Source organism: Dipodomys spectabilis, unplaced genomic scaffold, assembly GCF_019054845.1.
Source record: "Dipodomys spectabilis isolate Male_0828 unplaced genomic scaffold, ASM1905484v1 ptg000032l, whole genome shotgun sequence".
Taxonomy (NCBI): Eukaryota; Metazoa; Chordata; class Mammalia; order Rodentia; family Heteromyidae; genus Dipodomys; species Dipodomys spectabilis.
The window spans coordinates 6,640,746-6,653,665 of NW_024870709.1; positions in this window are offsets into that span (position 1 = coordinate 6,640,746).

The window sequence follows — 12,920 nt, forward strand, 5'->3', positions numbered from 1 at the left end:
TTTATTGTTGATTCATTCCAAAGATGTAGCTTTCAATCAGAGGGTGTGGATAATGGATAAGAGTTGTGATAAGAAATAGGTATATACAGAATTTTCTTTCATTTGAAATGTTAAAAGTAGAATAATTGTTTTTAATTCAGATTATGCTTAATAATACTGTAATCAAGTTACTATGTATAATTAAGTATCAATGTTTTGTCATGTGTCTAACAAAGGATTAGAAAGATCATTTATTTAAAATAATGCAAAATTGGAAAAGTATAAAAGCATTGTAACCATAATATTTCAAATTAGATGTAAAATTAATAAGTCAAAAATAAAAGTAATACAAAAGGGCATTGGGAATGTGGCTTAGTGGTAGAGTTCCTGATTAGCATACCTGATGCCCTGGGTTCAATTCCTCAATACCACATATATCACTTGGGAGGCCTGGGTTTGATTACCAGCCCATGTTGCTCCATGCGGGAGCTGAATGGGAAGTATGTAATTTCAAGGCCCATCAGGCCTCACAAGAGCATGTGGAGAATCTAGAATCTGGAGGTGGACCTCAAGAAGCAGAAGGAAAAGAAGCTGGGCCTCAGATAGGGTCTGAGGCTGGGTGCTGACTCTTTCCCCTAGCCATCTTTGGAAAATGCCCTTCCTCAAAACCAGTTTCAATAAAGTTATGTTTGTTTCAAAAACAAAAACACAAATATAAGACAAAAAGAAAAAAACTGCCATTGATAAAATCAATATTAAATCCATATTTGGTCATTTGAAGAAAGAAATCTAGGTATGATCAAAAATAAAATATCAAATAGAACAAAATTCTTTTTCTTATCATCAATGCCTAATTATTATTATATTTCAACCCTAGAGGTTTCTCTTTGCCTCTTCTAACAGATTCTAATGAGGTTTGAACAACTCTACCAATTAAAATCTAATTCTATACAGGTGCTGGTGGCTCACGCCTGTAATCCTAACTATTCAGGAAGCTGAGATCTGAGAATTACGGTTTGAAGTCAGCCTGGACAAGAAAGTGCTTGAGACATTTATCTCCAATTAACTACCAGAAAACTGGAAGTGGTGCTATGGCTCAAAGTACTAAAGCATTAATCTTGCACAAAAGAACTCAAGAAGAGTTCCAGGCCATGGGATTCAAGCCTCAGGACTGATAATAAATAAATAAGAGAATAAATAAATAAAAATTAATTACATATATTACATATAAAATCCCTATAGTCAGCCCTATAGTAGACTCTTTTAAAATACACTATGCATCTGTTTTTGCAAATTTTGCCATTGGCAAAATTTACTCATACTGTATTGCCCATTTTTCATACTGTATCATGATATTTATTCCCATTAACCCTGTCAGTTACAATATTTTTCAATTCTGTAGCATATACAATGAATTCTTGCTTGCATTCTATTATTTCTATAATTTCCATGGTTCCTTCTACTACTTCTTTCCCCTTGCACAACTCCCTTGGAAGTACCCATTTCTTGATGCTTATTTTCTTGTGCTTTTTCTTGATCCATTCGTCCATTGAGGGGCATCTGGGCTGAGTACATAATTTACCTATGGCAAGTAATGATGAAATAAGCATGGTTGTGGTGGTGGCTTTAGTGTATTCTTTTTTGTGCTCTATTAGATAAATGCCTAAGATTGGAATTGCTGGGTCATAGCGTGCCTCTACGTATAGGTTTTTTTTTTTTTTTTAAATTGTGAAAATACCATACAGAGGGGTTACAATAACATGGGCAAGGTAATGAGTACATTTCTTATCAAGCACTGTTGCCTCCTCCTTTGTTTCCCCTTCCCATCCCTTCCCGTCTACCTGCCTGCCCCTCCTCCCCACTCCCCCTCCAAAGTTGTAGAGTTCATTTTTCGACATAACATCTTGTACATCTCATTGTTGCAATGGATCCACCTTCCCCTCCACAAATTATACCTACCTCAAATACAGTGAAAACAGGAGTTATACCGTGGGGGAGGGACATACAAAGCAACAAAGAAATATCTTATAAATATGTTAGAAATAATAGCAAGAATGAAAAAAAATTTGAGTCCTTACCTTGGGGTTCATTTCGCCTAACATAAACTTATATGACCGTTCTGCTTGTCTCAGATATATACTAGTTATTGCAAATAAGGGAAACCATGGGACTTATGTTTCTGGGGGCCTGGCTTACTTCACTTAATATAATTTTTTCCAAGTCTTTCCATTTCCTAACAAGTGGGGCAATGCCATTCTTTCTGATGGAGGCATAGGATTCTAATATATATATATATATATATATATATATATATATATATATATATATATATATATATATACCACATTTTCAGAAAAACCTCTATACTGTTTTCCAGAGTGGTTCAGCAATCTTATATTCCTAGAAACAGTATAATAGTGTTCGCTTTTGACCACATAGAGGCTATTATTTGTTATTGTTAATTTTCTTAATAAAGGCCATTACAATTAGGGTGAGATGGAATTGCCCTGCTGTTTGACATAAATAAAGGGATAGGATTTCTACACAATGTTCTTCCCATTCATTAATTTCTCTTTTACTACTTTATCTTTTACTGTTTTAGTATCATTTCTGCCATAATCAGTTATGTTGAACTCAATTTATTAATGATACTGGGGCTAGGAAGGTGGCTCAATGGTAGAGTTGCTTGCCTCACATGTATGCATGAGGCCTTGGCTTCTGTTCCTCAGTACCACATAAACAGAAAAGGCCGGAAATGGCACTGTGGCTCCAGTGGTAGAGCCTTGAGCTGAAGAGTGCATGGATAGCACCCAGGCCCAGAGTTCAAGCCCCATGACCAATAAACAAACAAATAAAAACAACAACAACAAAAACAACGGAAATTTATTTACGGCACTAGAGAATCAAACCTAGCACCTTGCACATGTTCTGGCACTTAGTTACATTCCTATCCTAATGTTCTTTCTTTTTTATAGAACATCCAGGAGAACATTGTCCTTTATTTTCTGAGATTTTTTTTCAAGAAACAAGAAATGTGGCAAAAATAGTCACCCTGTTTTATATGTATGTATACATACATATATGAGATTCATATAGAATACGTGTCTCTATAAGAAATTTAGAAAAGATTCAAGACTACCATACACTGACACCAGATCACAGTGACACAGATGCACAGATTCAGCACAGATTGATTCACATGTGTAACAGTGATCGTGCAGCACTCCTTCAGCAGCTGCTCCTTGTTGTTCATTGAGTCCACACATCTCCAAATGTATGACATCACCATAGAAAGGTTGTAGGAAGTATGTAAGGATTTTATATCGGAGATCTTATTGAATAGTTATATGTTAAAAAGAGAATCGTGGACACAATATAAAGAACACATTGGACAAGAATAATTTCAATGAGTTAGTTAGGTCCTCTGGGAAAACGTTGGAAGATAAGAGATATTGAGCAGGTTAATGTAATGTCAGTTATGGGGAGGAAACAATTGAAAGCAGAATGACAAGGACAATATCCTCAGTTCTGGCATGTGTGATTATGTGTCTGTCACGTAGACCACTGGGACAGAAAGGAGACTGACTCAAGTGACAAAAATCATTAATTCCCAAGTTGATCATGTTGTTTGTATTCAAGGCACCTCTAATACATCTATAACACATGCCAAACAAGCAGCTGCATATGAGAATCTGGTGGACAGTGAAAGCATGACAATAATGCTTTTGAATCCTCTGTAAAGTTGGAAAGTATGTTTATGCATTTGTGTACGTGCATTTGTGCATGCTTGCCTAAAGAAAAACACATACTATAGGACAGAATAGAGTTTGAAATTTGTAGAAGCCCTGAAAGTTTCAATTTTTTTTTAAGAAACTGATGGTGTATCGTCAAGCAGCAAGAATGTAAAAAGGAAGAGTATATCATGAACATTAAGAGGTTAAGAACTAGAAAAAGACAGGTATTTAAAAGGACAAAAGTTTACTGAGAAGTCAAGCAGTATTGGAAGGTAAGAATCTATGAAACTGCTGACATGAAGGTGACATTAGATTCAGAGGAGTGATAGAGGAGTTATGAGTAATGAGGACAGAAGATAGAAGTTAAATAAAAATATGTTAATAAATGTAGTTACTAAGAAAAGAGAGGTTAGGGCTAGACAGGTTCATATTTTCACTCAAATTAAAAAGGAAATAAAAATGACATGATGAAACAAGGGTGTATACACGATGTGTAGGAAAATAAAATTCAAAAGTACTCATTATGTATCAAGAATGATAGCATGTCCTATTCATTTTATTACCACACAAACAGATTAACACACAATGACTTTAGAATTCCATATATTTAGTAAAAATATGTCTGTTTTCACTTGGTTCTAGGACAAAAGATTTAGACTGACCACACCTTATAGCCAAACACAAATACAGAAATCTCAAGAAACAAATATCATTCACTTAAAATTATAGTTTTGTTTAAGACTGGTTCCTTACTCCATTTTTTTTACTATTGTGAAAATACCATACAGAGGGGTTACAATTACATGGGCAAGATAGTGAGCACATTTCTTATCAAGCCTTGTTGCCTCCTCCTTTGTTTCCCCTTCCCATTCCTTCCCCTCTCAATCCCCCCTCCTCTACCACCACCATCCCCCCCACGCCCCACCCCGCCAAAGTTGTAAAGTTCGTTTTTGATATAACGTCTTGTACATCTCATTGTTGTAATGGGCCCACCTGTAACCCTATTTAAACAGGTTGTTTTTTCTCTTCCCCTCCACAAATTATACCAACATCAAATACAGTGAAAGCAGGGCTTATACTCTGGGGGAGGGACATACAAAGTAACAAAGAAATCATCTGACAAATATGTTGGAAACAATCGCAAGAAAGAAAAAAAAATTTGAATCTTTATCTTGGGGTTCATTTCGCCTAACATCAAGTTTCTGTTTGTCTCAGACAGATACGAGTTATTGCAAATAAGAGAAACCACGAGACCTATGTTTCTTTGGGCCTGGCTTACTTTTTAAAGTACCCCGTTGAAGCAAGAAAGTTTTTGATGTGTCCATGTGTCTCTTGGTTGCTATTGAATATGTAATAAATATTGAACAAATGTGTTGATGGCCCCACCAAAAAAAATCATGGTTTCAGGAAGATTAAACAATATTTTCATGTTCTTTGACTTCCATTTGCAAAGCAACATTTAAAACAAAATGATCAAAAAAATCAAAAGTCATAAAAATGTATTTCTAAAATTTGACAGCATTTTAAATTATTTTCAAAGTCTAGTGACTTTTTCATGAACTCCAAATTATCTGTATAAAAAGAACATTTAATCTTGAAAATAATTACAAGAGATTAAAATCAGGAAGTTACTAGGTATTTGAGTTACTGTTTCTAATAATATTGATAGGCAGTGGAAAATCAGTGACCAGAGATGTGGTCTTATGTCTTATGTATTAATAGAGATTTGAAAGACCTACAAGAGGCAAGTAATGTTTTACCTAAAAGAAAAGAGAGCTTTATTTTTGTACTTCAGGTCTTTTGTTACATAATTATTTCACATTATATTATCTCATTTCTTTTGCCAGGGTTTCAACATTAAATAAATAAGGAAATATTTCCCAGATTGGAAAATGATTCTCCTTTATCTCATTTTGCATTTTAAATATTCAATTATTTTTATGTTTAAATTTTTTGCTCAATTTTATTACACAGTTCTCTCTGATCTATTGTAAAAAACAAAGTTCCTTAAAGAATGTAATTTTCCAAGGTAAATAATGAAGTGTTGAGGGCACTGATTCTCTTATTCTGTTAGAGTCCCTTGTTGGGAAAGTCTATGCCCTGTGCTAAGTCTTGACAGAGTAGAACTCAAACTTATCATTTTGAATGACATGAAAAACATTGAGAAGATTGGAAATTTGATAAGGGCAAACTAAAATATGGGTCTTGGCAGGTTTTCATTATTACGAAATTGGCTTCAAGAAGATTGATGCTTTAGGAATTGTTTTAAGTTATGGCCATTATATTTGTAATTATGATTTTATGAGAATATATTTAGTTTGTTGATGTTTTAATGAAAATTTACTGTTCTTAAAATATCACTAAATTAATCTTAACTACTGTTATTTAGACATAGAAAAAAGTGAGAGTGTTTAATCAATATAATGTAATGTTTTTGTATTAAATATAATGGCAAAAGTAGACTTTCTTGAAACTTTCCATATTTCATATGTCAATACTAATTTTATTTTACAAGTCACTGTGGTAGAGATTTCCATTTTTCCTATATCATAAATGCTTAAGCTCAGAAAAATTATCTCATTTTTTTAAAGCCATATTGAGAGCACATGGCTGAAGTAGATCTCTTTCACAAGTTTAGCCAACACACCTTTATTATCATTCAGATTGATGTTCATTCTGACTCTGGGAACTAATAAACATGGATTTTTAAAATGATAATTGTAACATATGATCTTGCTGTAAGGTAAGCAATTTTGTATTTAAGTAACATTACATCAATAAAATACAAATTAACCTGATTGAGTTGAATAATTTATTTAGTTAGGTAACTATGAGTATGATCTACATCTTGATCTAGTGAATAATCATCCATCTGAAAATCTATTCAAAATTTAAAAATCACCTGACATTTTGGAAACTAGCGCATACACCAAACTTAAAATACTTTCTTCTATTTTAATAGTTACTACTTCAATTTACATTCTACCTACTGGAATGTATAAAGAGCAGAATTTTCTAGAATAATATCAACTAAAGGAATTTCCTTCTCAGATATTCTAGAATAGTACTTTACTCTGAAGATGTTTGGTAAACATAAGAACAATGGATTAATAATACACATTTGTTGATATTGGACAAGAAATACTGTCAAAATGATTTCTTAGAATGATACAATTTTTTGCAGAATTTCTATAGGAAATAATTTCTGTGTAGTGACAGATCATGTGACAGTATATAGTTTATGATTGCTTAATGTCTGAGATGATATATGACAGCATTGAGATAAACCCAATGAACAAATGCAACAGAAATGTTCTGCAAAAATTAGTGATCAATATAACAGTGTTGAGAATTCAGAAGATAGAAAATGTGTGTGTGTGTGTGTGTGTGTGTGTGTGTGTAAATCTAATGAAAAATAGTTCTTATTTTAATCCCACCTATACTAGATTTAGGTTCTTCTAAGATTTGATCGCAAAATTATCCACAAGATAATTGTAAAAGATATTTTTTATAAAAAAGTCTTTTAGGGAAAAAGACTTTTTTATAAAAACATATTTTACAAATGAGATGGTCTTAGAAAAGAAATAGAGTTAGGCCCATCAACAGTCATGCACAGAAGACAGATGGATAAAAACCACAAAAGGCAGACAATAAACTGTCAGGGTCCCTTTGGCCATCTCACCCAGTTTAACACCTCTGACATACTCCATCACTCTGTTACTTCTGTGAATCCTTTCCCTGTGGCTTTAGAGCACCTTTACTAAGCCTGACTAATTCTGTGCAAGGTCAGGAAAAGATTCAATTAATATGTAATTAACTTGTAGCTTTATGCATGCACCACAAATTGCTGTCCGGTTTCCAAGTAAAACTATATTAGAGTAGTCTCGTCCCCAGACAACCCTTTCCAGAGAATGCCTTCCCATTCTTAGTACATGTGATGATTATGGACATGCCATTAAAGTAATCCTTAAGCAATGAGCATGACAGCTGTGACAGTCGGCAGCACTGGGGCACTTGAGTGCTTGGCGAAGCTACCCACCCTTAGTTTGCTTGGAGGATGCAATTTCCTCTGCTTTTTGGGGGGGTTTTCTTGTAGCAAATCTTCCTCTGGGAAACTCCTCCCTCCCTACATGTGCTCACTGGTCAGGCAAGAACCAATGCAATTCTAACGATCTTATCCTCCACCAATGAAATAAAGTGCTTGCATTAATATTTGTTTTATTTAAAGTAGGAGAAAAATGAGGGAAGAAATTTGACAAGAAATGTACTTATTACCATACTGATGTAACTGTAACCTTCACAATAAAATAAGAAACAAAAAAGTTAAACATCAAAAAATATTGTCCTAAAACATAATTTTTATATGCTAATGTTTAGTTTTTTAAGTGATTTTTCAGCAATATTGGTTTTATTAAAAATAAATATTTCTAAAAACAGCCAATTCTGATACTTCATGCCACTTGGGAGCTTGGGGCTGATCCTTACTGTGGTTAGAAGTCAGCCCAGGTCAAAAAAAAGTCTGAGAGAACACTTCCCAGCAGACAGAAAGACAAGGTAACATGCACTTGTTTTCCTAGCTGGATAAGAAACATAGCATAGAAAGATTTCATGAAGGAAGGAATTGAAGAAGGAATTAGAATTGAGAACCTGCTTAAAACAACAAAACTAACCAGCAAAATCAGCACTGTAGTCAATGCTTAGTGATAAGAACATCTGAATGAGGAAAGATGGAGTTCAAACTCCCACACTGAAAAAAAATGCTTATAAAAATAATAAAATAACTTGTCAGCCATCGTGGAGGCACATGCCAGTAATCCCAATTATTGAATGGCACAGAGAGGATGATGGATGATTCCCAGTATGTTTGTGCCCAAACTGAAATCTCAAAAGACTAAAATAAATATGCAATAAATACGTAAAAGGATATCTTTTACAAGGTAGCTTGCTTTAGTTACCAACTAACAGTTATTTTTAAATTTTACTTTTATGCATAAACTATTAGGGGAGTCCTTTCTTCATGTATTTAAGAAAATGCTGTAGGTGATTATTTTTTATTGATAATAGATAAACTTAACTATATTTATTTTATGTTCTTAGCTTTGCCAGAGGAATGATTACCAAAAAGGAAGAACTTTTCCTTTTCTTTTAACTTATCTATTATTACAATATATTAAAATTAAAATGATACCAGAGAAAATTCCCTGAGAAAAGAAAATTAGCAAATTCAGACATGAGTCACAAACTGATTTGAGCATGAACGAGAGAAAAGGAAGTTTGGATTTGAACTTGCTGCTCATATTGCAGAAGAAAAACACAGAAAATGAGAACAGAGTAAAAAGCAAAGAAGGTAGAGTTGTAAATAAGTGTCATTTCCATGTATTTTTTTTCTGTGCTATCAATCTTTTGTATGTTCTCACAACCCTGGTCAAATTCAGCTTTCCATCTGTTAAAAAGAAACCTTCAGACAAGTTAAACTTAGAATGTTTTAATTGAGGAATGAACAGTTTGCAGATCAGGATTTCATAGATAGAATTAGTTCAGAGAACTAGGCCTTCCTTGTGGTCAGGAAACATAGTGAGGCATACAGAACATCTGGATCGGTTTCCATGTGTCATTTACATTATTTCTGGGTGGGCTAATCACTTGGCTTTCAGCATAAACTAAGACTTGGCTACTAGGATGGAGTGTGACTCAGCTAAAGCTATTAGAGAACCATTCTGTCTTGTTTAGCTCCCAGTTACTTTGTGATCTAAATTAGCTTGTGGTTCATTATGTAGGATTTAAGTTAAGTGACAAATTTAGTTTAATTTAGCATGACTATTCTCTAGGTTTAGGGGTCTCACTGAATTCATTACCAAGGAACACACCTATTGACATTGTCCTGAATGCATTCTTAGTTTCTCATCCATTCTCAGCTTTACCTTGTATCTGTATTACACTGACTGAATATACTGTCAATTCAAATCTTTCTAAATTTGAGTCTTAGACATCAAAAGACTTAATGAGACTCTTCACTTAGATAAGTGTCATTCACAGCATGGAACTGATCATTTTATTTAAGAAAAATCCCAGTATCTCTAGAAAACCAACCTGTAAAATAAAGGAAGTTAAATGTTAAATAAAACAATAAAAATGGTGTCAACAGAATAATAATTATAACTGTTATCATCTTTTTTTTTTGGTCTGCCGGGGGGCTTGAACTCTGGGCTCGGCCACTGTCCCTGTGTTTTACAGCTCAAGGTGAGCGCTCTACCTCATGAGCCACAGAGCCACTTCCAGTTTTCTAGTGGTTTACTGGAGATAAGAGTCTCACGGACTTTTCTGCCCAGGTTGGCTTTGAACTGTGATCATCAGATCTCAGCCTCCTGAGTAGCTAGGATTACAGGCATGAGCCACTGGCACCCAGCAACTATTATTATCTTAATATCCCTTTTCTTTTATTCTCTGCCCATCAAACAGGAAATAGTCTTTGCTCTATTTTCTTATACCAGCCACTCATCATATTCAAGGTTACTATGTTGAGGAAAAGTACCAGCTCTGAACCTCCTCCATATTATTTTATCTAGTCTTCTGTCTGCTATAGAGAAGTCATTTCCATATGGAAGTCAGAGTTATGCTTTAAAATATTCTATAATTGTACCATAGCTACTCAAATTCTGATTATGATTCCCATGTTCCCAGTGCTTACAATAAACTTCAGAGTTGTACAGTATGTAACTCCCTTCACTGTGCAAGCCAACTTTATCTCTGACTCTCTCTTCTCATTGTATCTTTCAGGCATACAGTAGCTCCCATCGTTAATTAACTATTTTTAAATTTGTGGGGCTTTATATAGTTAAAATATTTGTCCTAAGCACCTTTGCCTACTTTGAACTTACTTTTGATACCAACATGGGCAAACTTTTTTATGTTGTATAATTTATACTCAAGTATCCTCTACCAAAAAATTCTAACAATATTATTGATACTGTGTTCTCTATTTCTTGCTTACAATACTCTTTACGAGACTTTATATTCTCCTCTCCAAGGCATTTATCATTTGTATTAATATACTCAATACTTAATTTGATTATCTGTCTTCTGCAGAATTGAATAAATATCTTTTGCTAGTTATCTTTGATGTAGAAAAAAATATTCAACACCATCTGATGATCAAATGAACGTCAATGGGAAAAATAAAAAAGCAAATAGAAAATCTTTATGATCGATGAATGAGGAGACCTTACCATAACTTTAGGGACACATTCATCTTTCTCCTAATGTAGTTATTAAATATATCTTCATATTGTTAAGAATTTTTATTTCTTTAATAAATATTGTTCTAAGATACTTTTGTTTTTCTCTGGTCTATGTGCAAATTTCCTTTTTCTCTCCAGTCAAACTAAAATTTACTTCTGAAATGTATTTCAGATTCTTTTATCTCTTTGTTTAAAAAGTTTTAATAAAGTCCTAAGTCAAAAGTGGCTATATTCATACTCCTAGACATCAAGACTCACATGATACAGGCTTTTCCTAATAATCCCAACTACTTGCTGCTGCTTTTCTCCCTGATACTTATCAACAAGGAAGAAGTGTACAAGTTCTTTGTTGTCTTGTAACAAAGCAATTTCCTTCCTGATTCGTGTATGAGTTTTCCAAAATCCTCACTTTCATGGATATTGTATTTTTTATTTCTGAATTTATAATTCTGCTTCCATTCATTTCTTAGTAAACAAGGCAGCTCTGATTTAGTATCAAAATCAATAAATAGTTTTAGAAGAATTTTTTTCTGGATAAGATAGACACGTGGAGATTTTAAAATAGCACCTTGGAATCAGACACAATGATCCTAGTGGAAATATTAAAATTATAATAATAGGACTACAAATTAATAAAATTACTGTGAAAAAATCAAAACTGATCTTTTTGATTGGAGGAGAATGGAATAATACGTAATAACTTCTAGTCCTATTATCCTGAGTAGGCTTACTAAATACTTCACAAGATTTTTGTTCTATTTCAAGCAATATATCATATTTAAATTTTTCATATTTCTATTATAAAAATTTACATGTTGATAGTTTTCAAATACTTTGGCATGATTCTATAAATTTATTAGCAATGTCCAAATAAGGAATAGAAGAGTCTTACTTAAATTTAAGTCAATATTTTTTCTTTTTTTATTTTAATTTTATTGTCAAGGTGATTTATGGAGTTATTATAGTTAAGTAAGTTAGTGAGGAAATTCCTTTCAACATTTCTTATTTGTTTATCTGAAAATTAATTTTATCTTATAATATTTAAATATAGTCAATAATTCACTAGTATTTTATTGAATACCATTCATTTTAGTTTTTTCTTTCTCATATAATTTATTTTAAATGAAAAGACAATCAAAAAGCATAAGAAAATATTGAGAGACACATTCTTAAGTAATTGTTTTCTTGGGGCTGGGAAGGTGGCTCAGTGGTAGAGCGCTTGCCTTGCATGCATGAGGCCCTGGGTTTGATTCCCCAGCACCACATAAGCAAAAAGAAAAAAAAACAGACGGTGGCACTGTGGCTCAAGTGGTAGAGCACTAGCCTTGAGCTGAAGAGCTGAGGGACAGTGCCCAGGCCCAGAGTTCAGGCCCCACGACCGGACCCCTCCCCCCCAGAAAAAGTTTTCTTTTAATAAAACAAATGTCCACCTCTCAAATGGGCCTCTCCGTAGGTTGTCAGGGCTCTAGTCTCTCCCTTGAGTCAGGTCTCCTAAGGCATCTATGATGCTTAACCCTTTCACTTCACTAAAGACAGACTAGAAGGAGACTCTATTGACATAGTCAGAACTCTCATCCCAACAGCCAGCTATCAGACAGCTTGCTGAGTCTTTTTACCCCCTAACACCTAATGTGTTAAGTGATATGATAAAACCGTTCATCTTTAGTCCAACCAACTACTCTTAAAGTACACCTGTCTGTTCCATGCCTCTAGGATGAAGTAGGTACAATGAAGTCTGCCTCAGCCCCTTCAGATAGGAGACGTCGAAGGGAGTTTGGAGATGAGTTCGAAGCACACCTCAGTCATGCTGGGACTCTCGCCTGCCAACACAGCTCCTTACCCAAGTAACTTCTGCCTGTGAGGCTGAATGTCCTAGGTCACTGTCCGGGGTATCCTAGGCTTAGAGTTTCATGCCTTGGAAGATCATTTCGGATTTTTGTACAACTTCGGCAAGGGGTGGAGGGAGTAG